Here is a 21,823-nt window from a genome sequence, read left to right on the forward strand (position 1 = left end):
TACAAATAAGTCACAGGGGCCTGATGGGATACACCCAAAGCTATTAAAAGAGCTTAGCTGTGTACTAGCAAAATCATTAACAGATTTATTTAACAAATCACTGGTAACAGGAGTCATCCCAGAAGATTGGAAATTAGCAAATGTTGTGCCCATTCACAATAAAGATAGTAGGGAGGAATGGGGCAACTATAGGCCAGTAAGCCTGACATCAATAGTGGGGAAATTAATGGAAACCATACTTAAGGAGAGGATTGGGGAACATCTAAAATCCCATGGATTGAAAGATGAAAAACAGCATGGGTTTACTTCAAGGAGATCATGCCAAACTAATCTTATAGATTTTTTTGATTCGGTGACTAAAATAATAGATTGCAGAGGTACAGTAGACATCGCTTATCTAGACTTTAGTAAGGGTTTTGATACTTTCCCACATAGAAGGCTTATCAATAAATTGCAGTCTTTGAGCTTGGACTCCCATATTGTTGAATGGATTAGGCAGAGGCTGAGGGACAGACAACAGAGGGTTGTAGTCAATGGAGTATATTCAGACCATGGTCTTGTTACCAGTGGGGTACCTCAGTGATCTGTTCTGGGACCCATATTGTTTAATATCTTTATCAGCGAAAGGCCTTGATGATAAGGTGTATTTTTGCTGATGACACAAAGATTTGTAACAGGGTTGATGTTCCTAGACGGATACACCAAATGGAAAAGGATTTAGGAAAACTAGAAGAATGGTCAAAAATCTGGCAACTAAAATTTTATGTTGATAAGTGCAAGATAATGCACCTGGGGCGCAAAAAACCCAAGAGCATAATATAAAATCAGTGATACAGTCCTAACCTCATTATCTGAGGAAAGGGATTTAGGGGTCATTATTTCAGAAGACATAAAGGTAAGCAGACAATGTCATAGAGCAGCAGAAAATGCTAGCAGAATGCTTGGGTGAATAGGGAGCGGCATTAACAGTAGAAAGAGGGAGGTGCTCATGCCACTCTACAGAGCACTAGTGAGACCTCATTTGGAGTATTGTGCACAGTAATGGAGACCATATCTCAAGAAGGATATTGATACTTTGGAGAGAGTTCAGAGAAGAGCTACTAAACTAGTACATGAATTGCAGGATAAAACTTACCAGGAAAGGTTAAAAGACCTTAACATGTATAGCTTGGAAGAAAGACGAGACAGAGGGGATATGATAGAAACTTTTAAATACATAAAGGGAACCAACACAGTAAAAGAGTAGAGAATATTTAAAAGAAGAAAAACTACTACAAGAGGACATAGTTTTAAATTAGAGGGGCAAAGGTTTAAAAGTAATATCAGGAAGTATTACTTTACTGAGAGAGTAGTGGATGCATGGAATAGCCTTCCTGCAAAAATAGTAGCTGCAAATACAGTGAAGGAGTTTAAGCATGCATGGGATAGGCATAAGGCCATCCTTCATATAAGATAGGGCCAGGGGCTATTCATAGTATTCAGTATATTGGGCAGACTAGATGGGCCAAATGGTTCTTATCTGCCGACACATTCTATGTTTTTCTATGTTTCTATGCCCTGCCTCTGTTGGAACTGCTGTGTGTTCTCCTCTTCTCCCCACCTCGATTGGCCAAGGAACTACGGACTCGTTATCAGCTGCAAATTTTTGGAGCAATTTTTCCACAAGGACCTTCTGGTATTGCACCATTTTGCTTGTCCTCTCCACTACACGAATGAGAGATAAGAAGTTCTCTTTGTAGTGGGAGTCGAGAATGGTGAACAACCAGAAATCGGTGTTGGCCAAAATGCGTACAACGCAAGGTCCCAACAGACAAGACTTTGCTGTCCTCATCAGGAGGATGACTCTTAATCTCCTTATCCTCTTTCTCCTCTTCTACCCATCCACGATGAACAAATGGAATAAAAATTCCATGGATACTACCCTCTGTAGCGGAGGCAACCGTCTCCTGCTTCTCCTCCTCATCATCATCCAATTTGCGCTGAGAAGACAAACTGAGGGTGGTCTGGCTATCACTCTGTGTACTGTCATCCCCCATTTCCACCTCTTCCACATGCAAAGCGTCCGCTTTATTTGTGAGCAGCGAGCATTTGAGTAGACACAGAAGTGGCATGGTTACACTGATAATAGCGTTATCACAACTCACCATCTGTGTTGATTCCTCAAAATTGTGTAAAACCTCACAGAGGTCAGACATTAATGCCCACTTCACAAATGACTGTGGATCACTACAGCTGAGTTATCAGGATAAGGTGCTCTTGGTCCTTGTGACCCACCCAGTCACAAAAGACAATATAATAAAATAATAAATATAGGACCAGGCACTCAAATATGGAATCAAACTGAGATATCTAATTTATTGGAGAATATAACCCCTAAAATAGCAGTAAAACTAAATAAATATTAAAATATACAGCTTTAAAATCAAATAAGCATTAGATCCACAAATGGTAACAATGGATATATATTATGAGAAACCGCAGTCAATTAATACTCAACAATGTGTCTATATAACTGCAATGTGAGACCGCAATCAAATGGTCGTGATTGTAGTTTTTCTTTGATATATTAATTGCTGAAATAATGGCAATGGTTTCCAACTTCCTTTTAATCACCATTTCAAGTAGTTCTATTCAACTTTTAGAAAGGCAATCAGTCTCATATAATGCTCCTATCAGAGGTATCAAGCGGACATAACATATGCAAACAGTCACGGGGACTTAAGGTAAAAGTCAAATGGAAACAGTGCGATAATATGTCAAGGTGGCGTCCCACCTACTAAACGCAGCTGTACCACAATTACCTGTGCCCAACCGGTGTCTCCTTGTCCTTACGGAGACTCAGTGTCTAAAGATGTTCGTTGTCCTTCAGTTTTAAAATAGACGCCAAATGAATGTCCGCTCACGTGTCTTGCTGGAGCTCATGTGACCCAGAGCTTTTGAACGGAAGTTCCTTTAGAGATCGCCGGTATCCAACTCGGCCGTTGAACTTTAGAATTCGGGGGAACCGCTATGCCAGCATGCAGAAACAAGGTATAAAGCATACGCGTTTCGGGGTTTCTAAATGACCCCTTCCACACACACGTTAGACAGTAGATGTAGCGCAGATAAACAATTGCAAGCTATTTGGCGCAGGTTGTGCTAAAAATATATATTGCTGCGAGATACAATTAAAGTCCTTTAAAGGACTTTTGGGTCTCTAACAAGTTTTAGCAATTTAGTGCAGGTTGAGCTAAATATATATATTGCTGCCACACACAATAGTCTTTAAAAGGACTTTTGGTCTCTAACAAGTTTTAGCAATTTAGCGCAGGTTGCGCTAAATATATATATTGATGCCCCACACAATAGTCCTTAAAAGGACTTTTGGGTCTATAGCAAGTATAAAAACTAAAATATTGCTATTTCAATTCCTACACTATCTCTCCTTTCTGCTCTCTAGCTCACCCTGACTAATACTGTGCCGAACACGTGCCATCGGGTGCAATATAGCACCCGATGACGTTTTCCTGCCAGCCAATCACTGTAATGCCAGCAGCCAACATGGCTACGGCATTACAGTGAAAGGCAGTACTTTCCTGCACGTTTATTGGCTGCTTAGCAGCCAACAAACGTTCGGGGAGGAGACTCGAGCACAAGCGGTATTCGACCGAATACCGCGATTTGCCGAGCATTGCGATGCTCAAGCTGAACTAGTGTTCGGCCGAGCATGCTCGCCCAACACTACCTGTCACCTCCCCTGACATGTCTGTTTCAGTGAATACTTGCATTCCCCATGTAAAGACAGTTCTGAAGCATATATTCTTATGACTCTATGTTATGCTCTTACTCTAATATTTCTATTAATACTTTATGAATAAATTGTCAGCAATCTGCAATAAAGGTTAATCTGGGTGTAACCAGCTCGGTGTGTGTCACTGCACAGTCTGACATTGGCCAATCAGTGTTGCCAGTATCTGTGCAGGGACACCACCCAATTTGTAGCACACACCTGTACCTTTAATGCAGACTGCTGGCAATTCATTCATAACATATAGAAAGAATAATAAAGAAATGGCACATCATAGAGTCATAAGAATAGATGCTCCAGAAATATTAGTCAATTGGTAATTCAAGCAGTTAAAATAGTCATGCCAGGGGAGGTAACAGGTCTTAAATGTGTTGTCTCATCACAGACAATGGGGGCATATTGCTAGGTTATGCCCCTATTGTCTTATAGGTGCGGGTCCCACCGCTGGGACTCGAACTTATATCGTGAATGGAGTTCCGAAAGTGCTAGAGGGCACACTGCGCATGCACAGCTGCCCTCCTTTCATTTTCTATAGGGCCGCCACAAATAGCTTAGCAATATTCCCCCATTGTATGTGATGAGACAACCCCTTTAAGTTCTGTGGCAAAACCAACCTCGCCACTGGGTTTTGGAGGGGCCTGGTTGCCAGCCTCTTGCCCCAGGATTATGGGCCCTCTCATCAGTCCATGCAAAACTTAAACCCCATGGCGATTTGACTGTGTTTGTGGCATCTGAGCGCTCAGATCCAAGCCATATGGGGACATGTGGGGTTTTGAGGTGTGTGACAGAACCATCTGTCTGTGTAATTGTATTGTATGTTATGTGATGGTACCCAGATAGCTAATTTTATTGTATTTGTGCATTCTGAGTGCTATTCACCTAATGATATGCACTCAGACTTGAGCTATCTGGGAAAATGTTAAATGTCTGTGTTTGCTGTGAGAGTGTGACATTGTGTGTTTCGGTGGTGATTCCTGTCCTGTTGTTCCCACATGTGTATTGGTGACTTCCCTTTGTCCTGAGAGATAATTGAATTGCTCCTCGGGTGTCTCCAGGGCAGAGAGGAGGAAACCATGATGCATTGTGGGGATGTGTTGTGTCTGTGTATCCTGAGTGCTACGTATCTGTCCTGTGTCACAGTCTTCCTTCTGGTCCCCTAGGGGCGTGTACACCAGATGGGGACCTTCATAAATACGGGTGGGTAGCCCTCAATAAAGTGTTCCTGTTTTTACACTCAACATAGAGCCTCGTCTCATGTGTGTGGGGATTGCTATACTTGTATACTCCCCTGGCTATTACTCCTAGCTCTTGTAAGAGCTGTTCCTTTTCCTGGTTCCTGTGGTGGTATCGGTGTTGAGCGGAGTGCTTGGAGTCCTCGGGAGGCACTGGGAGCATTTATCAATGGAGGTACCCGGTCGGGGTGCTAGGAGATCCGTTACAAGTTCCATCAATGGGAATCATACAGAACTAATAGGAATAAAAACAGATGCAAAATTTTAGTTTATATTTCCCAAAATCAATGTAAATAATTATGAAAAAAAAAACATTACACCGTAGAGTCTTCTAAACAGGACCAGATCCCAAAAAACGAATTGGAAACTAGCTGTAAATTGATGTGACTTCACATACCAGTTTACAATCAGTTTGGTTCAGTTTCATAAAAAGCCCCCCCCCCAAAAAAAATTAAAATTAAATCTGTGATAAAATACAGAACTGAGGGTCGCCAATTATCATTTGTCTCCAAATCTAAATTCAATCGTGCTACATCATGTTACAGCTGATTGTTTCACAGCTTCATGTTGTTTTTTGTTGAGCTGCTTGTTCTTGAACACATCTTCCAAAATAAGATCTAAACTTGCTAAAGTCAGCAGGTGTATTGTAAACCTGACAGATGTTCTCCAAGACTTATACTATAAAAGCTCTAACTCCATATTTTAAATTTATATGAGACAGTGAGGCAAGAGTGTTCTGAATCTTTGCTTATATTTCATCTATACCAGAACATTAAAACCATCTGCGTAATATTGTGAAGGCAGCGCCAGACACAGATGTCACTACATTCCTTAGTGCTATGTTGGACTGTAAAGAATCACGAAAATGAAATGCTCATTCGAACACATTTGTCAATAAATATATGGTGGAATCAGATTGCGATCTAGCCAGGTAAAAAGACATAAAAATGCCCCTGAGTTTTTAATGCAGGACCTGAATAGTCCCAAGGAGTCAAAAGATTAGCTGTTGTCTGTGTTCTATTGCAGCTCAGCCTCATGTCTCAAAAAATACCAACATTTTCTAAAATGGAAATATGTTCAAACTCTTTCCTGAGGATTTCTATTATATACAATGAATCTGTATATGGTAAACACATAGTAGTCATCCCTAGAAACAGAGCACAATTACATATATATTTTTTTTATGTACCTGTGTATATACACACTTTTTATGGTCCCCCAACTCCCCATTTTTCATTGCCAGAAAACTTAATAATGAATCTTGCACAATTGTGAGCTTATAGCAAATTTATAATGTACTTACAAAAATTATCCACATGGTTTTTCTTTTACTAGTTAAACACCTGCATTTCCTCCTCTCAGGAAAATAAGCGAATATTAGAGGAAAGGAGCAAGATGAAAATTTAAAGAGCAGTTCTGTGGAGTCCCTCATTGCATGATCCGCACCATGATACATTTAGATTTATTGTTCTCTAAATTGCAGCCATCTTTATTTCTCAATTCCCCATAAATGTATATGCCCAGTTCGGTATATATAGAACACATTTGTTAAAATTTTACAGTACAGACCAAAATAAGTGAACAAAAAAATAATATGACAAAACTTAAAATACAGTGTAGAGAAAATAGAGAACCACACTCTAGAGGTGTTTCTGGTGCCAACAAGGGCTGGGTTAGCCACAATACATATACTGAGAATTGAGGCACTCAGATTGTTTAGCTTTGCATTTTCAGAAAAAGTTTATTGATACAAGGGTTTTATATTCCAGTTGCTCAAATGTTACATTCAGAAAGGAAACATTTACCAAACGTTTCGGTCCCAATAGACCTTCCTCAGCGGTCAAATTATCTGTGAGGCATGTGAAATGGATGGCAGGGCGCCGGATATAAACTTTTTTATGAAAATGCAAAGCTAAACAATCTGAGTGCCTCAATTCTCATTATAAAACAAAATACAGTGAAATAAGAGGCATAAGGCAGATAAATAAAATAAGATAAAAGACATAAATAACAGAAAGACGTAAACACTTAACAGTTTAATACTTTAATTCTCCTGCTTCCTTAAAGGTGGGGATGCAAGGGATACACACATTGGATATACAACTTTGACTTAGATATGACACCCTTAATGTGAACTACAGATTTTCCTAACATTAACTTGACACATAACATGTCAAATACACAGTTGCAGCAAACTTTAAATTGACAGTTAACTCAACAAAAGCCATTGAAATAGTTTGTCTACTGCTACTATGCGTTAGATGTGGGTCTCACTGGGGCCCTATCTCACAGCTACAGTGATTGGAGAGATGGACATGTATATGTTGCTCTCTCAATTCACTTCTACGGGGGTTCCAAAAATAGGTAAGTACAATGAACTCAGCTATTTTTGGAACTCCTATAGAAGTTAATGGAAAGAGCTGTACATGTACAGCCACCTCTCCATTCACTGCAGTCATGAGACAGCGCTCATATAGATTGGTGCAGGTCTTTTGGATATTCCATAAATGTTTAGATGTGAATACCCCTTTAATTGTCAAGTTAAAGCTTTTTACATCTGTATTGTTTTACTAAGTCATGTCCTTAAACGGTCCAAGGACCAGAAAAGCAAATCTGTAAACTGGCTTAGTTTTGTGCTATAATTTGACAATTCTAAATCTGTCAGTCAGAGAGAGGCACCACCCGTACCACTAAGCCCCACCTCCTTTTTGAAAACGTAAGTGATTGGTGGGATATTTTGCAGACGCTAATATATTTCCCCCTTTAACTTCTCAAACTGATAGCTTCTAAGCTTTGCTCAGTGGTATAAACCCTGGACCAAAACATTTAGAACTGCAATAAAAAGTCCTAGCCACTGTGACAAATTCCAAGAGCTTATTGTCTTTAACCATGTTGTGGCCTTCTACAGTACATAAAACGATATTAACTCTTTCCCCCAAACCTCAATTTATGAGGCTGCCCCCATTTTGCTGCTTAATTGACCGATCCTGATAAAATTGAAGGTTTCAGCCAACAGTGATGCGTATGGCCAGATTTACAGAGAATGATAAGATGACGGGTTTTCAATTATAGAACCATATGAGTTTCTAAAGCAGAAGTAAAATGTCTATTAAACATGAATATTTTAATATTTTCCTTTAATATTTTCTAATCAATACAGAATGTGATGGGTTGTGCTATGGGAATTTGCTGCAATGTTGATAATTGCTAAGGAATATCTTATTTTGTATGTGCTTTTCAGCAGCGTGATAGGATTAGAGAATAGTCCTTGTCCATTTTTTATACATTTTGACAAATTGGAGCTTGAAGTTTTGATTAAACTTTAATAAAACTCAATAAAAAGGAATTGCTTTGTAATAACCATGATTTTTTTTGTCTTTCTAGCCCAAATCAATAAGTAATTATATGTGATTTTATTGCATTCTATGGCAATGCTTCAATCTTAACATATGTCTCATTTCTTATGCTATGGGATTATTATGACGTGGTATCATTTATAAAATCCATAGTGGGATCTGCATGTTATTGCTAAAACTGCAGTATATATTCTCAGCTAAAATATCCAACATTTATCTTGTCACTTTATGGGTAGGCAAGCAAAGTGATGGCCCAGTGACTTACACTTAGCCATGAAAAATTATAGGATTTATAACCTTTTGTGAAAACTTAACTGCTGGATAAAATGACCTCTCGTGATTTCACACACAACATTAACCCTCTGGGATGAAACTAAGTGATGCTAATATAACACCAGGCCTCACTGACATTAACCAAGAAAAAAATGAAATAAGGAAAAATGAAATAAGAAACATTCTTACCCAGTTGTTGTGTCGCTACGCAGTAACACCATGTATGACCACTATATTTCATGATAGAATCCATTACTGTTTATACTAAAGCTCAATTATAGTTGCCTTTCTCTCAAGAAAACCACAGAGGGGTAAATCTACTAATCCTCTATATGGTGTAAGCATAGACAGACTGTCTAGACTTGCACCAGATTTATCACATTATTATTATTGGTTGATAAATCTAAAGTTGGGTTAGACATTTTTGTGTAACTCTGTACAAGCTATCTTTTGGCTTAGTATAAAACATAATTTTATGCCAGAATTGTGGTATAAGCCCCTTTCCTGCAAAGCCCCTTTGGGCAAAGAGGATCTGACCAGCAAGAAGCAGGCCACAGTCTGCATTGAGCGACAAAACTAGGCCAGAAGCTGGACCTGCTATGATTGAGGATAGAGAAGTCAAGGTCAGGTTTGAGCCGCCGGAATCCGGAGGCGCCGGATCAGGTGAACAGAGCACAGTGGTCACAGGCCACCCCTGAAATCATTATAATGTAGTGCCACATTTATATATTATATACTCAGTTCATTGCAAAATGTCAATGGCTGGAGATCTGGCATGTCCATGTGTCACACATACATCCCAACTGTTAATAATGCATTATTGTCTCTGTGGAGGCACTGCAAGGAAATTGACAGCAGCTGATCTATGGGTGAACTTTCTTTATTTGACAGGTCCCATTTGAATAATCTGATCACATGGTGTCTCGCTCCTTGGACTTCCAATGATCAGCCTTAATCTGCCAGATTATTTTCATCTTCTCTACAGTACCACCAAGTTATTAGACAAGTGTTTTTTGTGTGCATAATATGAATGCGGCACCTAGGCTTCCCACAGTTCATCAGAACCAGAGATATAGCGCTTTAGCTCATTTTCTGATGTGGTGTTCAGGCCATAATGCAGGAATAATAAAGCGCCTATATTATACTCTTCTGGAAGCGGTCTCAGTTAATGCATTTATATAGTGAGGCTAAGAGGTTTATCATTGTTAATTAGGATTACAGTTTGTATAGAGAAATGGAAATTATACGCTACATAGTTCCCAGTAATTGCATACAAAAGTTGGTTGGTGCATTTCTTGCAGTTTTTGTTTTTCAGTAACAGATGCAATATTGAATGTAAACATGTGGAGTATGTATGAACTCCTGACAACTTACAGATTTGCATAAGGTCTCTGCTAGAGAACACATTTTAGTCACACATTTTAATTTATTTCCAATTTTTGCTAATAATCATTGTTTGCTACAAAGTTGCATGAAGGTGGTTGTGTGTATTAATTATTATATACATTATATTTCGATACACAGTAAGGTTTGTTTTCTGCTCTCAGAAAATTTAGATTTTGGTAACCTAAAAGTGATTTGCAGTGTACAGTATAAATTTTTAACACATATGTGTATAATGACCATATACAGTCAGGTCCATAAATATTGGGACATCAACCCAATTATAACATTTTTGGCTCTATACACCACCACAATGGATTTGAAATGAAATGAACAAGATGTGCTTTACCTGCAGACTGTCAGCTTTAATTTGAGGGTATTTACATCCAAATCAGGTGAACGTTGTAGGAATTACAACTGTTTGCATATGTGCCTCCCATTTGTTAAGGGGTCAAAAGTAATGGGACCGAATAATAATCATAAATCAAACTTTCACTTTTTAATACTTGGTTGCAAATCCTTTGCAGTCAATTACAGCCTGAAGTCTGGAACGCATAGACATCACCAGACGCTGGGTTTCATCCCTGGTGATGCTCGGCCAGGACTCTACTGCAACTGTCTTCAGTTCCTGCTTGTGCTTGGGGCATTTTCCCTTCAGTTTTGTCTTCAGCAAGTGAAATGCATGCTCAATCGGATTCAGGTCAGGTGATTGACTTGGCCATTGCATAACATTCCACTTCTTTCCCTTAAAAAACTCTTTGGTTGCTTTTGCAGTATGCTTTGGGTCATTGTCTATCTGCACTGTGAAGCACTGTCTAATGAGTTCAGAAGCATTTGGCTGAATATGAGCAGATAATATTGCCCAAAACACTTTAGAATTCATCCTGCTGCTTTTGTCAGCAGTAACATCATCAATAAATACAAGAGAACCAGTTCCATTGGCAGCCATATATGCCCACGCCAAGACACTACTACCACCATGCTTCACTGATGAGGTGGTATGCTTAGGATCATGAGCAGTTCCTTTCCTTCTCCATACTCTTCTCTTCCCATCACTCTGGTACAAGTTGATCTTGGTCTCATCTGTCCATAGGATGTTGTTCCAGAACTGTGAAGGCTTTTTTAGATGTCGTTTGGCGAACTCTAATCTGGCCTTCCTGTTTTTGAGGCTCACCAATGGTTTACATCTTGTGGTGAACCCTCTGTATTTACTCTGGTGAAGTCTTCTCTTGATTGTTGACTTTGACACACATACACCTACCTCCTCGAGAGTGTTCTTGATCTGGCCAACTGTTGTGAAGGGTGTTTTCTTCACCAGGGAAATAATTCTTCGGTCATCCACCACAGTTGTTTTCCGTGGTCTTCCAGGTCTTTTGGTGTTGCTGAGCTCACCGATGCATTCCTTCTTTTTAAGAATGTTCCAAACAGTTGTTTTGGCCATGCCTAATGTTTTTGCTATCTCTCTGATGGGGTTGTTTTGTTTTTTCAGCCTAATGATGGCTTGCTTCATTGATAGCTCTTTGGATATCATCTTGAGAGTTGACAGCAACAGATTCCAAATGCAAATAGCACACTTGAAATGAACTCTGGACCTTTTATCTGCTCACTGTAATTGGAATAATGAGGGAATAACACACACCCGACCATGAAACAGTTGATAAGCCAATTATCCCATTACTTTTAGTCCCTTAACAAGTGGGAGGCACATATGCAAAATTTTGTAATTCCTACACCGTTCACCTGATTTGGATGTAAATACCCTCAAATTAAAGCCGACAGTCTGGAGTTAAAGCACATCTTGTTCGTTTCATTTCAAATCCATTGTGGTAGTGTATAGAGGCAAAAATGTTAGAATTGTGTCAATGTCCCAATATTTATGGACCTGACTGTATTACAGTTGTAGTTCAGTTCCAGTGTTCAGTTGGAGTTCAGCTTCAGTTGCAGTGTTTTTAAGCACACAAGCTCTTATTGAAGTATATGCTTGTGGTATATCACATTGCTTTTATGTATTAGTCTGCTTGGATGCGCGTTTTAGCACCAACTGTTTGTTTTGATGCACTTTTTTTTAAAGAGGACCTTTCATGGGTCCAGACATTATAAACTAAGTATTAGGATATGTAGGGCATAGTGCAGGGATCTAACTGCACTTACTGTTTTTTTCTGGGCGCCGCTCCATTCGTCGTTGTGGCCCCCCGTTGCATTCTCCCCCCTGGTATGCTAATTTTAGCATCGGTGAGTAGGAGACTGAGTCTTACTCCATGGGTCTTCTTCTCTTAGTTTATAATGTTTGGACCCAAGAAAGGTCCTCTTTAAAATAATTATTGTTTGTCATAAAGTTACCTGAAGGTGGACATGGTTGCCCACACTCCATCAAGGCAACTGCAAACATCAGGCTGTCTGCTTTCAGGAAATATATAGCTGTTGGGGGTGCACTTACTTTTAAAGGACTGTAATCACTGTATTTTATAGGTTATTACTAATGATGAGCAAATTTCCGGTTATGAAATTCTTTCACGCTTCGTTTACTGGTAAAAGGTGAATTGCGTTATGGATTCTGTTACCACAGACCATAACGCAATTCTATGACGGAATGCATAACAGAATGCCTTTAGAGGAAATCTATTATTCATTCCATCATAATGGAAGTCTAGTTCTTTTGTTTATATTTTGGGAAAAGGGGGTAATTAGAATTTGAATGTTTTTTTTTTAACTTTTTTTATTTTTTACTTTTTTTTTTATAGCTCCCATAGGGAACTATAGCAAGCAATCATTGGATTGCTATTCTCATAGATCCCAATACAATAGCAATTACAGGCAAGGGCTCCATAGGAAATACTATGCAGCAGCCTCCTGTCATTCACAAAGACAGGGGCTGCTGCACACAAGCTCCAGCTCCTCCGATCGCCACACGGGGGAGCTGGAGCTTCAACAGAAGTGCGCGCTTCTGGTGTTTCACACACTCAGATGCATCTGAGGTGTTAAATATCTGCGTTCGGCATCACTGCCTGTTGTGGACATTAGCCACGGTTGTCTGCTATAAGAAACATCAGGCCACCCACAGCTATGGCACCCGCTCTGCTTAGGAGTGTGCGCCATCTTTAAAGACCTGGCTACGCAGCCAATAAACGTGCAGGTAAGTACTGCCCTCACTGTAATGCTCTAGCCATGTTGGCATTACAGTGGTTGGCTGTCCGGAACACGTCATCGGGTGCTATATAGCACCCGATGACGCATATTTGGCTCATTCTTAGTCAGGGAGAGCTGTGCTGAGGAAGGGACAGACAGTGTAGGGAGTGATTTAAGAATATTTTTACCACTAAAACGTTTCAGAGACCCAAAAGTCCTTTTAAGGACTATTGTGTGTGGCAGCAGCAATATCTTTTTTTAGCGCAAACTGTGCTAAATAGCTAAAACTTTACAGACCCAAAAGTCCTTCTAAGGACTATTGTGTGTGGCAGCAATATCTATTTTTAGCGCATCCTGCGCAAAATAGCTTACAATTAGGCCGCTGCAGACAGCGACATTAGCTGCGCCACATCTCCAGTGTAAAGTGTGCGCATCCCAAATAAATCTGTGACATCCAGTGTACTTTTTCCGTAGATGGTGTATGCTGCGGACTGTGACATTATTAGAAAAAAGTAGAATTTAACGTGCTTACTAAAAACGATACCTTTATTATTAAACTGGGTTATGGAGCAAAGACAGTTTGCTCAGGTGATATCCTAAGTATGATATATATTTTAAACAAGAACTCCTACTATCGATAGGATAAATTCTTAAATGGGGTCAATAGAATGCTGACTAGGAAAAAAGGGGGTAGTGGGTGGGACTGTGACATTAGCTGCACCACTTCTCCAGTGCAAAGTGTGCGCATCCAAAAAATATCTGTGACATCCAGTGTACTTTTTCTGTAGACGGTGTCCACTGCGGACAGTGACATTAGCTGCGCCATATCTCCAGTGTAAAGTGTGCGCCTCCAAAAAATATCTGTGACATCCAGTGTACTTTTTCCGTAGATGGTGTCCGCTGTGGACAGTGTCATTAGCTGCATCACATCTCAAGTGTAAAGTGTGCGCATCCCAAAAATATCTGTGACATACAGTGTGCTTTTTCAATAGACTGTGTCCCCTTCTGACAGTGACATTATCAGTGCCACATCTGCAGTGTAACGTGTGTGCTGAAAATATGTATCTGTGACATACAGTGTCCTTTTTCTGTAGACGGTGTCCGCTGTAGACAGTGACATTAGCTGTGCCACATCTCCTGTGTAAAGTGTGCGCATCCCAAAAATATCTGTCACATACAGTGTTCTTCAGTGTACTTTTTCCATTGACGGTGTCCGCTGCGGATAATGACATTAGCTGTGCCACATCTCCAGTGCGCATCCAAAAAATATCTGACATCCAGTTTAATTTTTCCGTAGACGGTGTCCACTGTGGACAGTGACATTAGCTGTGCCACATCTCCTGTGTAAAGTGTGCGCATCCCAAAAATATCTGTCACATACAGTGTACTTCAGTGTACTTTTTCCGTAGACGGTGTCCGCTGTGGACAGTGACATTAGCTGCGCCACATCTCCAGTGTAAAGTGTGCGCATTCAAAAAACATCTGTGACATCCAGTGTACTTTTTTCGTAGACGGTATCTGCTGTGGAAATTGACATTAGCTGCGCCACATCTCCAGTGTAAAGTGTGCACATACAAAAAATATCTGACACCCAGTGTAAATTTTCCGTAGACGGTGTCCGCTGCGGACAGTAACATTAGCTGTGCCACATCTCCTGTGTAAAGTGTGCGCATCCAAAAAATATCTGTGACATACAGTGTACTTTTTCCGCAGACGGTATCCACTGCGGACAGTGACATTAGCTGTGGCACATCTCCTGTGTAAAGTGTGCGCATCCAAAAAATATCTGTGACATACAGTGTACTTTGTCAAAAGACAGTGTCCGCTTCTGACAGTGACATTACCAAGGCCACAGTAACGTGTGCGCTTAAAAAATTTATCTGTGAGTTACAGTGTACATTTTTGCGTAGACGCTGTGGAAAGTGACATTACCGGTGGTACCTCTCCTGTATAACGTTTCCTAATCCCAAATACCTGTGACATTCCCTGTAATTTTTCATTAGCCACTGGTGACAACATTGACAATACCTGCGAGATATCTCTTGTGTGACGTTTCCACATCCCAAATACCTTTTTAAATTTGTTTGCGCATACACTTCCAAATCCTACGCTACTGTACGTTTGACAGACTTTCAATAATATATAACATTTCATATGAATAAGGCGAGCAGTAAGGGATGTGGCAGTGGCCGTGATGCTGATGGTGCATGCAGAGGTCGTGGCCCTGGGTGCGATGAAACTGTGCCTGCTGCCAGAGCACAAGAAAAACAATCATCCACGATACCTAGCTTCAAGTCCCAGTTTGCAGGGTGGCGCAGGACACCACTCTTGAAGTCAGACTAGTGAGACCAGGTGGTCGGTTGGATTGCAGCATATAATGCTTCCAGTCGGTTAAGCACCACCCTGTCTTCCACCAAGTCCAGTCTCAGTAGCCAAGAGTCTGCTCAACCCAATCCTCACCCTGATCCTCCTTCCTCCCACCATGGAGAGCCTGGGCAAAAAAATGATCCCACACTCAGATATTCCGAAGAGCCCTTTTCAGCGCCATTTCTTGATTTACCCCTCTCGTCAAGCACGCTTGAAGAGGGACAGATCTTGTGCCATGGTTCCCAAACTCTTGAGCATCCACAATCACAAGAAGATGAAGGTGGGGAGTGGCAATTACTGTTTAATGAGGTGGATGATGATGAGACACAGATGCCAATAACTCAACGGCAATTACTGTCTCAAGAGGTTGATAAAGAGGATGAAACACAGTTGTCAATCACTGAGGTAGTGGTTAGGTCAACAAGTCAGGAGGATGAGCAGAGTGAGAAAGTGGAAGAGGAGGTGGTGGACAATGAAGTCACTTACCCAACCTGGGAAGGTGGAAATCCGAGTGAGGACAGCAGTACAGAGGGGGAGGGATCTGCTGCACTGCAACAGGCTGGAAGAGGCAGTGGAGTGGCAAAATGGAGAAGGTGGGCCACACCAAACAGACCCGCAAATGTTCCACAGAGCACCCACTTGCGGAAATCTCCCTTGCCATGGGGTAGATGTTCCGCAGTATGGAGCTTTTTTGAGGAAAGTGTGGACAACAAAATAATAGTAGTTTGCAACCTGTGCCGAACCTAAATGTGCAGCTTTCCAAATTACTGGCCCTGGAAATGTTGCCATTTAGGCTTGTGGACACTGAGGCCTTCCGCAGCTTGATGTCGGCGGCCGTCTTGCGTTACACAGTCCTCAGCCGCCACTATTTTTCAAGGTGTGCCGTGCCCGCCTTACACCAACATGTGTCCCGTAACATCACAAGTGCCCTGACCAACGCAGTTACTGGGAAGGTTCACTTAACCACGGACACATGGACAAGTACATTCAGCCACTGGGTGAATGTTGTGGAGGCCGGGAGCGAGTCGTACCCTGGGATGGTACAGGTGCTACCGACGCCAAGGATTGCGGGCCCTAATTCCATCAGGGTTTCTGCCACCACCTACGTTAGTGGCTCCAACCCCCACTTCTCCTCCTCTGCTTCCTCCTCCACTTCCACCTTCGAATAATCCACATGCAGCAACAGTAACTCATCAGTCAGTAGCTGGAAGCAGTGTAGCACAGCAGTGGGGAAGTGGCAATAGGCCGTTCTGTAGCTGATATGCTTAGGGGACAAACAGCACAACGGCGCAGAGCTGTGGCAGTGTATAAGAGACCAGACTGTGGTGTGGCTCTTGACACTCAACCTAGAACCAGGCATGGTTGTGACTGATAATGGCCGTAACTTGGTGGCGGCTTTGGAGCTCGGGAAGCTCACACACATCCAGTGCTTAGCCCACGTCTTTAACTTAGTGGTTCAACGGTTTCTCAAAACCTACCCCAATTTGCCCGAGCTACTGGTGAAGGTGCGCCTCGTGTGTGCACATTTCCGAAAGTCATCTACAGCTGCCGCTGGTCTGGCAACGCTGCAGCAGTGCTTGCAATTGCCTGCTCATCGACTGTTGTGTGACGTGAGCACGCGCTGGAACTCCACATTCCACATGTTGGCCAGGCATTGTGAGCAGCAGAAGGCAGTAGTGGTATACCAGCTGCAACATGGTCATTGCATTTCCAGTCAGCTTCCGCTCTTCACAAGTGACGAGTGGGCATAAATGTCTGACCTCTGTGAGGTTTTATGCAACTTTGAGGAATCAACACAGATGGTGAGCCGCGATGCCACAATTAGTGTAACCATCCCACTTCTGTGTCTACTCAAATGCTTACTGCTCATAATTAAGGACGACGCTTTGCATGTGTAAGAGGTGAAAATGAGGGAAGAAATTACACAGGGTGATAGCCAGACCTCCCTCAGTTCGTCTTCCCTGCGCGAATTGGGCGATGAAGAGGAGGTGGAGGAGGAGGAGGAGCAGGAGACGGTTGCCTCCGCTACAGAGTGTAGTACCCATGGAAGTTTAATTTCACCTGTTCTGCGTGGGTGGGCAGAAGAGGAGGAAGAGGATGAGGAGATTGAGAGTGATCCTCTTGATGACAACAGCGAAGTCTTGCCTGTTGGTACTCTGGCACACATGACTGACTTCATGTTAGGCTTCCTTTCCCACGATCCGCGCGTTATATGCATTTTAGACAACACGGATTACTGTTTTTTCACTCTTCTCGACCCCCTCTACAAAGAGAACTTTTAATCTCTGATTCCTCTGGTGGAGAGTACAAGCAAAACGGTGCAATACCAGAAGATCCTTGTTGAAACATTTCTCCAAAACTTTCCATCTGACAACACTGGCGGCAGAGTCCATAGTTCTTTGGCCAATCGAGGACAGTTTAATGACACCTCGCCAGCACCCTCACCCTGATGCGCGGCCTAATGTCACAAGGAGGGAAACATTGTAGAAGATGGTGAAGGAGTACATACCAGACAGTGTCAGCGTCCTCAATGATCCCTCAGCGCCTTACAACTACTTGGTGTCAAAGCTGGACACGTGGCACGAACTTGCGCTCTACGCCTTGGAGATGCTAGCCTGCCCTGCCGCCATCATTTTGTCTGAGCGGGTATTTAGTGCTACTGGTGGCATTATAACAGATAAGCGTATACACCTGTCAACTGAAAATGCTGACAGGTTGACTCTTATAAAAATGAATAAGGCCTAGATTGACCATGACTTCTCGACTCCACCAGAGGAAAGGTGATGAACATAAAGGCACTTTAAATGTGTTGTTTTTAATGTACTGAATACACTGTATTCCCATGCACCCCTTCCATCATAAACAAGGGTATATGGTTGAATCTAGAGATGGCCTTGCAGTTCGCCCAGCAATCGTTTTGCGGCGAACTTTGCTCGTTCTCGATTCACCGAACATGTGAACATATGGCAATGTTCGCATGAGCAATATTATTTTGCATTGTGCCGAACTTTGACCCATGACACATCCATCAGGTGGGACAGGACAGCCAATTAAGTAGTTTCAACACATGGACCCCCCCACCCTATAACAGAACCCGATCTGGCAGCCATTTTGCATTCTGTGTTTTGACAGTTTAGGGAGAGGTTGCTTTGTGGAGCAGAGACAGACTGTTAGGGACACCAAACGCTAGCTAATAGGGGCCACAAAAGTGCTTTTAAGGACTGGTATATGTGTGCTATCGATAGGTGTGAAATACTGAGGGGTGTGATATACTTATAATATACTTTCTAACATAGAAAGTATATTATAGTGCATTTATATTTTGCAGCAGTTGTGTGCGGTTATGCTGCAATACCGTAGCTATATAGAGGGACTAATGGTATTGTAATTACTAATTGCAACTTTTGTGATATACCTGTTGCCCCAAAAAAACTGATTGAGGGGTGTGATATACCTATAATATACTTTCTAACATAGATAGTGTATTATAGTGTATTTGTATTGTGCAGCAACTGTGTGCGGTTCTGCTGCGATACCGCAGGTATATAGAGGGACAAGCGTTATTGGTACAACGGGTGTGATATACCTGTTGCCCCCAAAAAAAACTGATTGAGAGGTGCGATATACCTACTTCCACAAAATACTAATTAAGGGGTTTGATATACCTGCTTCCACAAAATACTGATTGAGGGGTGTGATATACCTACTTCCACAAAATACTAATTAAGGGGTTTGATATACCTGCGTCCACAAAATACTGATTGAGGGGTGCAATATTTTTGCTTCCACCAAATATTAATTCAGGGATTCTATATTTCTGCTTCCACAAAATACTAATTAAGGGTTTTGATATACTTGCTTTCACAAAATACTTATTAAGGGGTTTGATATACCTGCTTCCACAAAATACAGATTGAGGTTTGTGATATACCTGCTTCCACCAAATATTGATTCAGGTGTTCTATATAACTGTTTCCACGAAATACTGATTGAGGGGTGCAATATACCTGCTTCTCCAAAATACTGATTAAGGGGTTCTTTATACCTGCTTCCACAAAATACTGATTGAGGGGCGCAATATACCTGCGTCCAAAAAATACTGATTGAGGGGTGCAATATATATGCTTCCACAAAATACTGATTAAGGTGTTTGATATACCTGCTTCCACAAAATACAGATTTAGGTGTGCGATATACCTGCTTCCACAAAACGCTGATTAAGGGGTTTGATATACCTGCTTCCACAAAATACTGATTGAGGGGTGTGATATACCTGCTTCTACAAAACACTGATTAAGGTGTTCTATATACCTGCTTCCAAAAAATACTGATTGAGGGGTGCAATATACCTACTTCCACAAAATACTGATTAAGGGGTTTGATATACCTGCTTCCACAAAATACAGATTGAGGTGTGCGATATACCTGCTTCCACCAAATATTGATTCTGATGTTCCATATACCTGTTTTCACAAAATACTCATTGAGGGGTGGGATATACCTGCTTCTACAAAATACTAATTAAGGGGTTCTATATACCTGCTTCTACCACATATTGATTCAGTTGTTCTATTAAATTGTTTCCACAAAATACTGATTAAGGGGTTTATTATACATGCTTCTACAAAATACTGATTAAAGGGTTCTATATACCTGCTTTCACAAAATACTGATTGAGGGGTGTGATATACCGGCTTCCACCAAATACTGATTGAGGCCTACGATATACCTGGTGCCACAAATACTGCTCTTCTTTAGGTTCTTTAGCACAGGGTCATTTTGAAAATGACAGGCAGAGAAAGAGTCAGGCCATTCTGCAGGGATGGTAGGGTCTGGCAGGTGCACCAGGCCGGAGCCTAAGTGGGAAGTTGAAGAAGGTGCATGTGATTACGTCAAAGGACACACCAGAGTTGTTTGAGTAGATCACTCAGCTGTCCGTTTCTGCACCATCCTCATCCCCCCAAAGACACCACCACCACCATAGACCCTCTACTTGAGTGAAAGAATTTTTTTTTGCATCCATTCCCAGTCCTTACCGATGCACAACCATTCTTGGCATCAGATGAGGAAGAGGAGGTAGCAACGGCCGCCACCCAGCGATCTGACGACAGTACCCAGATCAGCCCAAGGAGGGTGGTCTCCGCTGTTTGCTGCCTACTCCAAGATCTCTAATGTCAGTGGTGGTGAAGGTGAAGATGATGACGTGTCGATAGACGTCACGTGGGTGCCCACAACAGAAAGAGAGGAGGGGAGTTCAGAGAGAGAGATGGAGCAGCAAATATGGAGTAGAAGGAGGATAAGCAGGCAGAACTCGCAGTGCACTGGAGGCAAAAAGCAGACTGCAAATGCATCTGGAGCGAGCCATCCACCATGCATGGTCACATCTTGCTCTCCTAGGACGCCGGCACATGGCTCCACAGTGTGGGCTTTTTTTTAACTTGTCAGCTGCTGACAATAGTGTTGCCATCTGCAGCCTGTGCTGTCAATGCATAAGTCGCGGTAAGCTGAACACTTACCTAGTTACTACCGCCTTAAGAAGGCAGCTGGCCTCCCATCACCGAGCCCAGTAGGAGCAACGCCGTCAGAACCCACAAAGCCACACTCCTGGTGCTCCACATCCTGCCTTTTCTCCTTCTTCTCCTCTCTCCTCCCATTTGTCCTCCACTCCACCTTCGATCGTGCAGTCGTCGCGTTCATCTGACAGAAGGCAGGCTTCCGTGGCCCAAATGTTCAAGCGAAAAAAGATGATGACGCCAGATAACCCTCTTGTCCAACGGCTGACCGCTGGCTTGTCGGAACTGCTAGCCCGCCAACTACTGTTATATAAACTGGTGGACTCGGAGACCTTTAGAAAATTTGTGGCCATTGGCACACCACAATGGAAGGTCCCCGGAAAGAAATATTTCTCCCAGAAGGGCATCCCAGAGCTATATGGCCACATTCAGCGGCAAGTGAATATATCTCTGGCACACAGTGTCAGTGCCAAGATACATCTGACCACAGACACATGGTCTAGAAAACACGGGCAGGGAAGGTACATAACTTTTACTGCCCACTGGGTGAACCTTCAAGCATGTAACCCGTGGCACCCGAGTGGATTTGGCGTTACCGCCACAGATTGCATGCAGGCCTGCCTCTTCTTCTCCTCCTCGTACTCCATCCTCCGTCTTCTCCTCGGCTAATTCCTTCTTTTCCACTGCTACCACCTCTTCCACTGCACTCCACAAGTTCCCTAGAACCTTTTTGACGTGCCAGGTGAGATGTTTGCCATGCTGTGCTGCTGCTGTTGTGCCTGGAAG

General features: G+C 42.2%; 1 protein-coding gene across 1 annotated transcript in view; it reads left to right on the plus strand.

Annotated features, from left to right (window-relative positions):
• The window catches only part of TRHDE (thyrotropin releasing hormone degrading enzyme), a 1,599,235-nt gene that overhangs the window by 135,391 nt on the left and 1,442,021 nt on the right, over nucleotides 1–21,823 (plus strand). The gene's annotated exons all lie outside the window — the stretch shown is intronic.

This window comes from Bufo bufo, chromosome 1 (assembly GCF_905171765.1).
Source record: "Bufo bufo chromosome 1, aBufBuf1.1, whole genome shotgun sequence".
Classification (NCBI taxonomy): Eukaryota; Metazoa; Chordata; class Amphibia; order Anura; family Bufonidae; genus Bufo; species Bufo bufo.